Genomic DNA, 11,180 nt, shown 5'->3' with positions numbered 1-11,180 from the left:
TTAGGGCTCTTTTGATTTTGTATTCTTTACCTGAAAGCTGGAATGGCATGGTAATGGCTGTAAGTAATTCTATTTTTGGATCTAGTACCCTAAAATATGATGATGTGATCAGTGTTATTTTGAGTGAGGAAACTCATAGGAAAACCTCAGGTGGAACTACATCAAGAAGTGCTTTGAATGCACAAATTCAATGTAGAACGATTAAGAGAGGAAGTAATTTTATAAATCATGGGAAATCAAGAGGAAAGTCAAAGAAGAGGAGGTCTCAATCAAGAGGAACAAACAACTACTAGTATTGTGGTAAAATAGGGCATAAAAAGAAAATCTACTAGACGTGAAAGAAAAATGAAGGAGCTAAACCAAATGTAGACAAGAAGGAAAATCTGGTAAGTAACAAATTTGAAGAGGATGCTTTTCTTCTGTCTTTAGAAAGTGTTGATGATTAATGGGTTTTAGATTCTGGTGCTTCATTTCATGCTACACCTCATAGAGGTTATTTCATTGATTATTTCCAAGGGGATTTTGTACTTGTTTATTTGGGGGATAATGAACTCTATTAGATCTTTGGAAAGTGAAAAGTTAAGATTAAGTTGTAGAATGAGAATCATTGGCTATTAAACAAGGTTAGACATATTCCAAGGCTGAGTAGGAATTTAATTTTTGTAGGAAACTCAGTGATGAGGGTTATATAGTCACTTTTAATGATAAAAATTGGAAGGTTTCAAAAGGTTCCCTTATAGTAGAAAATATTGTGAATGTAGGCACCTTATATCTTTGTATAGGTCATATTGTTCCTTCTACTGTAATTATTTTAGAGAAAAATCAATGTTTAGGAACAATTGATGCGGTTGAGCAAGGAGAACAAATAGCTGCTATAAATTCTAATACAACACTATGGCACAACAAACTTGGGAACATTAGTGAGAAAGGTATGAAAGTACTTCATTCAAAGAAGGTTTTACTAAGTTTGAAATGTGTTAATATGAATTTCTATGAAAGTTGTGTGCATAGAAAACAAAAGAGAGTGAGTTTTGTGAAGATTGGGAAGGAAATTAAAAAGGAGAAATTAGAGCTTGTGTATATCGATGTATGGGGACCAACTCAGGTATCTTCCCTTGGTGGCTCTTATTATTATGTTACATTTATTGATGATGCTACAAGAAAAGTATGGGTTTATTTCCTTAGACAAAAATCTAATGTATTTCAAACTTTTAAGAAATGGAAATGCTTGGTTAAAAATGAGATTGAAAAGAAATTTAATATCTTAGATCTAAAAATGGTGGTGAGTATTATAGTCATGAATTTGAAGATTATTTCTCTAGTAATGGTATTCATAGATAGAAAACTATTCCAAGGACTTCACAAGAAAATGAAATGGGTGAATGCATAACAGGACTATAATGGAGCTTGCAAGGAGCACGAGGTTGCATTTTGGGTTGCCCTTACACATGTGGGCAGAGGTTGTCAATACTACTATAGATTTGATTAATAGAGGTCCCTCTACTCCTTTAGGTTGTGGTATTCCAGAGGAAGCATAGACTAGTAAGAAGGTGAGTTATTCTTTTCTCAGAACCTTTGGTTGTGAAGAATTTTCTCATATAGATTCTAAAAATATAACCAAGCTAGAATCTAAGTCAAAGAAATGTGTATTTTTTGGATATGGCATTAATGAATTTGGTTATAGGCTTTGGGATTTTGAAAATCATAGAATTGTAAGAAGTGGGGATATCATATTCAGTGAGAACGTGTTGTATAAAGATCTGTTATAGAAACATGAGAAGAAAGAAGATGATTATATAGTGCTAGATGATACTCCAAAAGTTGATGTTCTAGCAATTGCTCATGATGTGCAACAATGGGAACAACAAATACCACACACCTTAGTAAATGTTAGATGGTCAACAAGGATAAGAAAACCTCCAGAAAGTTTTTCCCCCTCTTTCTATTATATTTTACTAATAGATGTTGGTGGACCTAAATGTTATGATGAAGCAATGTAGGTGGATAGTAAGATTCAGTGGGAGTCTGCAATGAAAGAAGAAATGGACTTTTTGCTAAAAAATAAGACATGGGATTTATGCAAGTTTCCTGCAGGTAAAAGGGCTTTACAGAATAAGTGGGTTTATAGGTTGATGCAAGAGCATCTAGAGGTATAAGGGAAATCCTATGTCAACCAAAAAAATGTTCTTAGAATTAGTTTCTATTTCATGTTTTTTCATTTTTGGATACCCATTTGGGCTAAATAAAGGTTCCAACTCTCACAGTTCCACTATCAGTGTTCTAGGATAGAGTTTTTGAACACCTTGGGATACATGTAAATGCTGAAAAAATAGGAGTATGTAATTGAGACATAATTTTGGTGAACTAACAAGTGTAAATTGGTTAGAAGATTGTAATTGTATTTTAGAGCATTCCAGAAAAAGAATTAGGTCGAAAGGCCCCACAGTTTGAAAGTTATTGCAATTTTTCAATTTTTTGAGACCTCCTAAGAATGCTTCAAAGTCAGGTTAGGGGTATTAAATGACCTCAAATTGGGCCAAAAAATGTGGGATGAGAAAAGCTCATCCATAGGGCTATAGAGCACTTCAAGAGCTTTTTAAAAATGTAAACGGTTCATCAATTAGAGCTACGGTTCAAAAGTTATGCCTCTCGAAAGTTTGGTTACCATTTCTAGATTCTTCTAGATTTGTGTCGACTACTAATGCAGCTTCTAGAGCCTTCTACTTGGTCGGTGGATGCCAACTAGCACTTTCTAGAATGTACTCCTAATCCTTAAACCTCCAGGGTCTATTTAAGAACATTATTGGCATTGTAAAAGGCGGTTCGGAGTAGAGTTTGAGAGGAGGTACTAAAAGGAGAAATTATCTCTAGACTTATATTGTTGTAAGCCCTTAGGGCATGTTTTGAAGTTTATTTTCTCTATACTAAATGTAATAGCATATTTACATAGTTAATACAATTTTCCCTTTCCTGTTGTGTCCATTCTGTGCTTGGGTCATATCCCCATCAAGTGGTATCAGAGGTAGTTTTCCTAAGTGTGTAGATAGAGCGCCGACTGTGAGGCAGTTTGCCCTAGGACTGTATGGTTGTGGGTTTGAGTTAAGAAGATTCCTCCATGAAGAGATCATGGTGGAAGGGTTGGAGCTATTAATCCTGAGGAGGTTAGAGCCCTCCAAAGGTAGGTACAAGCGTTGCAGGAGGAGCTTCATAGAAAAACAAAAGTTGTTGTAGGTGACAAAAGTGAGGACAATAATGAAGAAGAAATTGGACCAAAAGGGGAATTTGATGGGGAAGTTCTGAATCAAGTAGAGGAAAGGCTTTTTAGGGCCATTACTAAGTTTGGGAAAAGACCTACAATTGATGTGGGTGTATTTTCGAGAAATTTGAAACTAGATGAGTTGATTGATTGAATCAATAAACTGGAAGAGTACTTTGAGTATGAGGATATCAGGGATCGAGATAGGGTTAAGTTTGCAAAGGCCAAACTGAAAGGCCATGCCAAAAACTAGTGGCAAGAGGTTCAATTGGAAAGAAACAAAAAAGGAAAGGAGAAGATCACAAGGTGGGATCATATGGTGGACAAATTGAAGAAGCAATTCATTCCTGTTGATTATGAGCTTGATTTGTTTAAGAAGATGCATGGGTTAAAGCAAGTAGGAAAATCAGTCCAAGAATATATAGAGGAGTTTTACCAACTTTTGATTAGAGTAGGGCATGCAGAAGCAAATAAGGAGAAGGTTGCTCATTATATCAGTGGGTTGCAACCTGGCATCCAGGAGGAATTAAGTCTGGTAAGAATGACCAGCGTTCAAGAAGCATACCAGTTTTCCCAATGAGTTGAAGAGAATCTAAATAAGAAGTTTGAAAGGAGAAAAAGAGGGTGTGGTCAAGGAGAAAGTGGTAGTGGTAGGTCATTTGGAGGCTGAAATGAAACCCAAAAGAAAAATGAAGATGTGGGTACTAGCAGGAACCAGAGGAACAAGGGTTTCAACCACTCTCGTGATCAAGACTTTGGAAATTAGAGAGGAAGAGGTAGAGGACATGGGAAAGGAAGAGGAGACATTTGTGGTACCTATTTCCATTACAATGAAAAAGGTCATCATGCCTTTGAATCCCCTCAACGACAAGGAAGGACAAATAGGAGAGCTGAGGGCCAAGCTAGTGTTGCTCATGTGGATGAGGATGCACAATCATCACATTCAGAGGATGCAAAAAGAGGAGAGACTTTAGTAAATGAAAGGGTCCTACTAAGTGGTGAGATAGAACTAGGACAAGGGAGGAGTTTTTTCTGTACCAAATGCAAGTGTGAGGATAAATGTTGTGATGTGATCATTGATGGTGGTAGCACTGATAACTTGGTATCAGAGGAGATGGTCTCTAAGCAAAAGCTCAAGAGGGAAAAACACCCCCAGCCCTATTGGATTTCTTGGGTGGAAGATGATCATAAGGTCCTGGTAAGAAGTTCTCTATGATGTTATTCCAATGGATGTTTGCCATCTATTGTTGGGAAGACTGTGGCAGTTTGATAGGCATGCATTACATGATGGTCATTCAAACACATACTCTCTAACAAATGATGGAGTTCGCCACAAACTAAAGCCCATGAAAAAGAAAGGTGAAAAGGTATGTAGCAATGCTAGGATTTGTCTTGTTGATGGAAGGAAGTTTTTATATGGCATGAAACATCAGCGTATGTGCTATGCTTTGATTCTTAGGAAAGATAAAGAAGGTAGTAGTGAAATACCACTTGAAGTTTTAGATTTACTAGGTGAGTTTGGAGATATCATCTCTGATAATGTTCCAGAAGGATTGCCACCAGTAAGGAAAATCAGTCATTAGATAGATTTAGTCCCAGGAGCTAGTTTGCCTAACAAGGCTGCTCACATAATGACTCCTACTAAAATTGAGGAGCTAAATAGATAGGTTCATGAGCTATTGAGGAAGGGCTTCATTCAAGAGAGCCTAAGTCCATGTGTAGTACCTATAGTACTAGCACCAAAGAAGGATGAAGTGTGGAGGATGTGTATAGACTCTTGAGCTATAAATAGGATAACCATCAACTACCAGTTTCCTTTGCCAAGAATGGATGATCTTATGGACTACTTGAGTGAAGCTTAGTACTTCACAAAGATAGATCTCAAGAGTGGCTATCATCATATATGGATACAAGAAGGAGATGAGTGGAAAACAACCTTCAAGGCCAAGGAGGGTCTTTATGAGTGGTTAGTCATGCCTCTTGGATTGAGGAATGCCCCAAGCACCTTCATGCGGCTTATGAATGAGGTACTTAAGAAGTTCTTGGGAAGATTTGTTATTGTCTATTTGGATGATATTTTAATTTTAAGCAAGACTTTAGAAGAAAATTTATTGCATATTCATAGTGTCCTTGAAAGGTTAAGGGAGGAGAAATTGTTAATTAATCTGAAGAAGTGTATCTTTGCAAAAAGGGAGTTAGTCTACTTAGGGTTTGTTATATCACCTGAAGGTCTTAAAGTGGATCCAGAGAAGGTAAAAGCCATCTTGGAGTGGCCTACTCCAAGGTCTGCTACTGAGGTAAGATCATTTCATGGTTTGGTTAGTTTTTAAAAGAAGTTTATTAAGAATTTTAGTGGCATATGTGCACCCCTGACTGACACAATAAGGGGGGATAGATAAGAGTTCAATTGGACTATAGCAGCTGCGAGAAGTTTTGAATTGCTGAAGAAGAAGGTGATAGAACAACCTATGTTGGCACTTCCAATTTTTAGAAAGGTGTTCTAGGTGGATTGTGATGCTAGACGCAGTGCTATTGGGGCTATATTAAGCCAAGAAGGTAAGCCTATTGCATATTTTAGTGAAAATTTGAATGATGCAAAAAGGAAGTATTCTATTTATGATCAAGAGTTCTATGCAATAATTCAAGCCTTAAAGAAATGGAGGCATTATTTGTTTCCAAAGGAATTTGTTTTATATACTGATCACCAGGCATTACAGTACCTAAATAGCCAAGGTAAATTGAATTAGAGGCATATGAAGTGGGTAGAGTTCTTCTAGAGCTATACATTTGTGTTGAACCATAGAAGTGGAAAATCTAACAGGGTTGCAGATGCACTGAGTAGGAGATAGTTGTTGCTTATAGTAATGCAAGTTGAATTAGTTGGATTTGATGAATTGAAGAATCTATACCTTGAGGATCCTGATTTTTCTTAAGCATGGAAAGCTTGTAAAGAGCCTATTGCTGTAGACAGAACTAAGTGGTTAGACTATCTGATTCAGGATGGTATGTTGTTCAAGGGCAGTCAGTTGTGCATTCCAAGGAGTTCCATGAGGGAAAATTTGATTAAGGACAAACATAGTGGAGGGATGGTAGGACAGTTTGGTTGAGATAAGACCATTGCCATTCTTAGAGAACATTATTTTTGGCCTTAAATTTCACTGGATGTGAAGAAGTTTGTACAGAATTGCTAGGTTTGTCAAGTGGCCAAGGGATTTAGTCACAATACTGGACTATATCAGCCATTGCCTATTCCATCAAAGCCATGGGAGGACATAAGTATGGATTTTGTTCTTGGATTGCCGAGGAGACAAAGGGGTAATGACTCAGTATTCGTGGTCATTGATAGATTCTCCAAAATGGCACATTTCATTCCATGCCACAAAACTCATGATGTTGTCCATATTGTAGACTTTTTTTTTAGAGAGGTGGTAAAACTACATGGTCTCCCAAGGAGTATAGTTTTTGACAGAGATACTAAATTTGTGGGGTATTTCTAGAGGACATTGTGGAAGAAGTTGAGAATAGACTTGAAATTCAGTTCCACATATCACCCGCAGACTGACGACCAAATAGAAGTGGTAAATAGAAGTCTGGGCAATTTGCTGAGATGTTTAGTTGGGGATAAACCCAAGGGGTGGGATTTGATTCTATCACAAGAAAAGTTTTCTTACAATAACTCTATAAATAGGAGTACTAGTAGATCACCATTCCAAATTGTATATGGAAGTAGCCCAATGACTGCACTAGAGTTGAGGAAGATAGAGCAAGGGGAGAGGAGAAGTGCTGAAGTTGAAGAATTTGCTAAACATATCAAGCGTCTACATGAGGAGGTCCAAGTACACACTACCAAGATGAATCAAGAGTATAAAGCTAGGGCTGATTAAAGGAGAAGACATAAGGAATTCCAAGTAGGGGATCTAGTAATGGTAGACTTAGGAAAAGAAAGATTTCCAGCTAGTACTTACAACAAGCTGAAAATGAAGAAATTTGGCACCTGAAAAATTCTGAAGAAACATGACTCAGGAAATGCATATGAAGTGGAGTTGCCAGATGGTATTCACATTTCTCCTATTTTCAACATTGCAGACTTAATAAAGAATCATGATGATGGTTCAGATGAGGAGCTAATGTTAGAGCCATGTCCAATTCCTACTTCTAAGAATGAGGAGATAGAGGAGATTCTAGATAGTCGTGTGGGTAGGAGTACCAGAAATAGGTAGTATGAAGAGTATTTGGTCAAGTGGAAAGGATGGTCGATAGAGGACTCAACTTGGATTACAGCAGCCAAGGTTTCCCATTTGGGATTTCCTCTACCATTCATAAAGTGACAGGGTCACTTTTCAATCTACCCTGGGTGTTTGATGCAGGAGCATCTAGAGGTATAAGGGCAATCTTGTGTCAACCAAAAAAATGTACTTAGACTTAGTTTCTATTTCATGTGTTTTCATTTCTGGATACCCACTTAGGTCAAATAAAGGTTCCAACTCTCACAGTTCCACTATCAGTGTTCTAGGATAGAGTATTTGAACACCTTGGGATACATGTAAATGCCATAAAAATAGGATTATGTAATTGAGCCATCATTTTGGTGAACTAGCAGGTGTAAATTGGTTAGAAGATTGTAATTGTAATTTAGAGCATTCTAGAAAAAGAATCAGGTCGAAAGGCCCCACGGTTTGAAAGTTATTGCAATTTTTTAGTTTTTGGAGACCTCCTAAGAATGCTTCAAAGTTAGGTTAGGGGCATTCAATGACCTTGAATTGGTCCTATAGAGCACTATGAGAGCTTTTCAAAAATGTAAATGGTTCATAAATCAGAGCTATGGTTCAAAAGTTATTCCTCCCGAAAGTTTGATTACCGTTTCTAGATTCTTCTAGATTTGCATCGACTTCTAATGCAGCTTTTGGAGTCTTCTATTTGGTTGGTGGATGCCAACTAGCACTTTCTAGAATGTACTCCTAATCCTTAAACCTTTGGGGTCTATTTAAGAACATTTCTGGCATTCTAAAAGGCAGTTCGAAGTGGAGTTTGAGAGGAGGTACTAAAAGGAGAAATTATCTCCAGACTTATACTATTGTAAGCCCTTAGGGCATGTTTTGAAGTCTATTTTCTCTGTACTAAATGTAATAGCATTTTTATATAGTTAATACAATTTTTGCTTTCCTATTGTGTCCATTTTGTGCTTGGGTCATGTCCCCATCATAGGTTGAGAGAAGAGGAAGGAGGTAAGAAAAGATTTAAAGCTAGGTTAGTTGTAAAAGGATTTGCATAGAAAAAATGCATTTATTTTGATGAGATATTTTCTCCTGTTGTTAAAATGATTTCTATCTATATTGTTGTAAGTATTATGGCTACTGATGATTTACATTTGGAGCAGCTTGATGTTAAAATAGCCTTCCTTCATGGTGATTTGGATGAGGAGATATATATATGGCTTAGCCACAAGAATTTGAAGTCAAAGGTAAGGAGAACTTAGTGTGCAAATTGAAGAAAAGTTTATATGGCTTGAAAAAAGCACCTCAACAATGGTATCTAAAATTTGATAGGTTTATGCATGAACATAAATATAGTAGGTGTCATTTAGATCATTGTGTTTACTTTACGAGGTCGGATGATGATAGCTACATTATTTTATGTTTATATGTTCATGATATGCTTCTAGCTGGGTGTAACATGGATCACATTAAGGGGCTAAACTATTAATTAGCACATGAAATTGCTATGAAGGATTTGGGGGCACCAAAAAAAATCCTTGGTATGAATATTTGTAAAGATAAGAAGAACAAAAAATTGATGCTATCTTAGGCTGATTATGTTGAGAAGGTGTTGCAACATTTTTTTATGGAGAATGCTAAAGCTATCAACACACCTTTACCTGGTATTTTGAAGTTGACTAAGGAGATGTGTCTAAAGACACAAGAAGAGAAGGATAAGATGTCCAAGGTACCATATGCTTTAGCTATAGGAAGTTTGATGTATACTATGGTATGCACAAAGCTAGATATTACACATGCAATGTGAGTCATTAGTAGGTATATGAGTCATCCAAGAATTGAGCATTGGAATGCAATCAAATGGATTCTCAAATATTTGAGAGGAACATCTAGCAAGTGTTTACACTTTGGGGGCTCTACTATTGGCTTACAGGGCTATGTTGACTTAGATTTGGTAGAGGATATTGATACGAGGTGGAGTACTATAGGTTATGTATTTACTATTAGTGGGGCAATGGTGAGCTAGGTTTCTGTGTTACAGAAGGTTAATGCATTATCCACTACAGAGGTAGAGTATGTTGCTGCTATAGAGGTAGCCAAGGAGATGATATGGCTTTAGTTCTTCTTGGAAGAATTTGGACAACCCCAAAGGGATAATTATTTGTTTATAGATACTCAGAGTGCCATTCATCTTGTGAAGAATTTAGCTGTATATTCAAAGACAAAACACATATAGTTGTAGCACCATTTCATTCAATCCATTTTGGATGATGGATAGTTAAAGTTGGACAAGATACATATAGATGACAATACAACGAATATGTTTACAAAGGTAGTAACAAGGGAGAAGTTGAATTCATCTTTAACTTTAGTTGGTCTTCTAGAATGAACAGGGATAAATGCATATCATAGTCCTGGGTGGTTTGATCCAATGGGAGTCCCATGAGGTAGCAATATTGCTATAGGATTAGTCTCCAAGTGGGAGATTGTTGTCTTGTGTGGAGTTTGATTAGTCCCCAAGTGGGAGATTGTTAGTTTGGGCTGACATGTAATTATTAATTATAACCCTAAAGTGGTAAAAATAATTATTTAAAAGGGCTTAGGGTAAGGTGATGAAAAAATTGGTTCTTGCAGCGGTATTGAGCTATAACGGATTACATATTGTAATCAGGCTATAATCACTGGATCATAAAAAATATTGCACTTGCTATTTGGTGGACGTAGCCCAAAGTTTGGGTGAACCATGTTAAATCTTGTTGTCTTGTGTATTTTTCTATGTGATCTATTATTTTCTGATATGGTTTATATTTGTATGTAATTGTTATTTCTATTTGAGGTTTAATCCTAACATAGACAAATCTATGACACTAGCTACTACTTAGGTATGATGTATATATTTTAATTTCAAAAAATGTATTGTAAATTATGTACTTTTTAATTTACGTACTTTTTAATTCATGTTTATATAATTTTGACTCAAGGTTTATGTATCCATAATTTTAGGACTACATCACCATGAGTATTTTTGAGACTATGGGACTAAGCCAGATGGAGGTACAAAAATCATCCTTTAAGGTTAGTATAGTGATTTATGTACATACATAGTTCATTATGATCTTTATCAAATTTTTAAAAATTATATATCATAAATTACAGGACCTCACCACTACCACATTTGGTAGCTTTCACAGTGCACCTCCTCCTATTATAGAGGGACACCCATCTCATGTGGTATTATTTTTTTATGTACTAAATTGATTAAAGAATGTATTTGATGACATACTACAAAGAATGGGCACACAGAAACATATCAAAGATTTACGGTTTTAACTAAGTCTTTTGTAAAGCTCAAACTAAGTTCATTAGAGAGAAGGAGCTGGGCAAGCTAGTGAGAGCCGAGCAAGTTCTAGTTAATGCCAAGTAAACTTCAGATGCCAAGTGGTGTCGAGTTAGTTCAAGTGTCGAGTAAGTTCAAGTGCCAAGTAAGTTCAAAGTGTCGAGTAAGTTCAAGTATCGAGTAATTTCAAGTGTCGAGCAAGTTCAAGTGCCAAGCTGGTATAGGTGTTGAGTAACACAGAGGTGCCGAGCACCAGTAACTCAATAATGCCGAGTTGCTGCATTATTTAGGAAATCAAAGATTCGCTAGATCTAAGCTGACAAGGTTGTTATCTAGAAATTTATGAATTAAAAGGAAGATAAGAATGATGAGT

Source organism: Cupressus sempervirens, chromosome 2, assembly GCF_028749045.1.
Source record: "Cupressus sempervirens isolate cs-2001-9-10 chromosome 2, ASM2874904v1, whole genome shotgun sequence".
Classification (NCBI taxonomy): domain Eukaryota; kingdom Viridiplantae; phylum Streptophyta; class Pinopsida; order Cupressales; family Cupressaceae; genus Cupressus; species Cupressus sempervirens.
Note: the sequence above shows the minus strand (reverse complement) of the source record.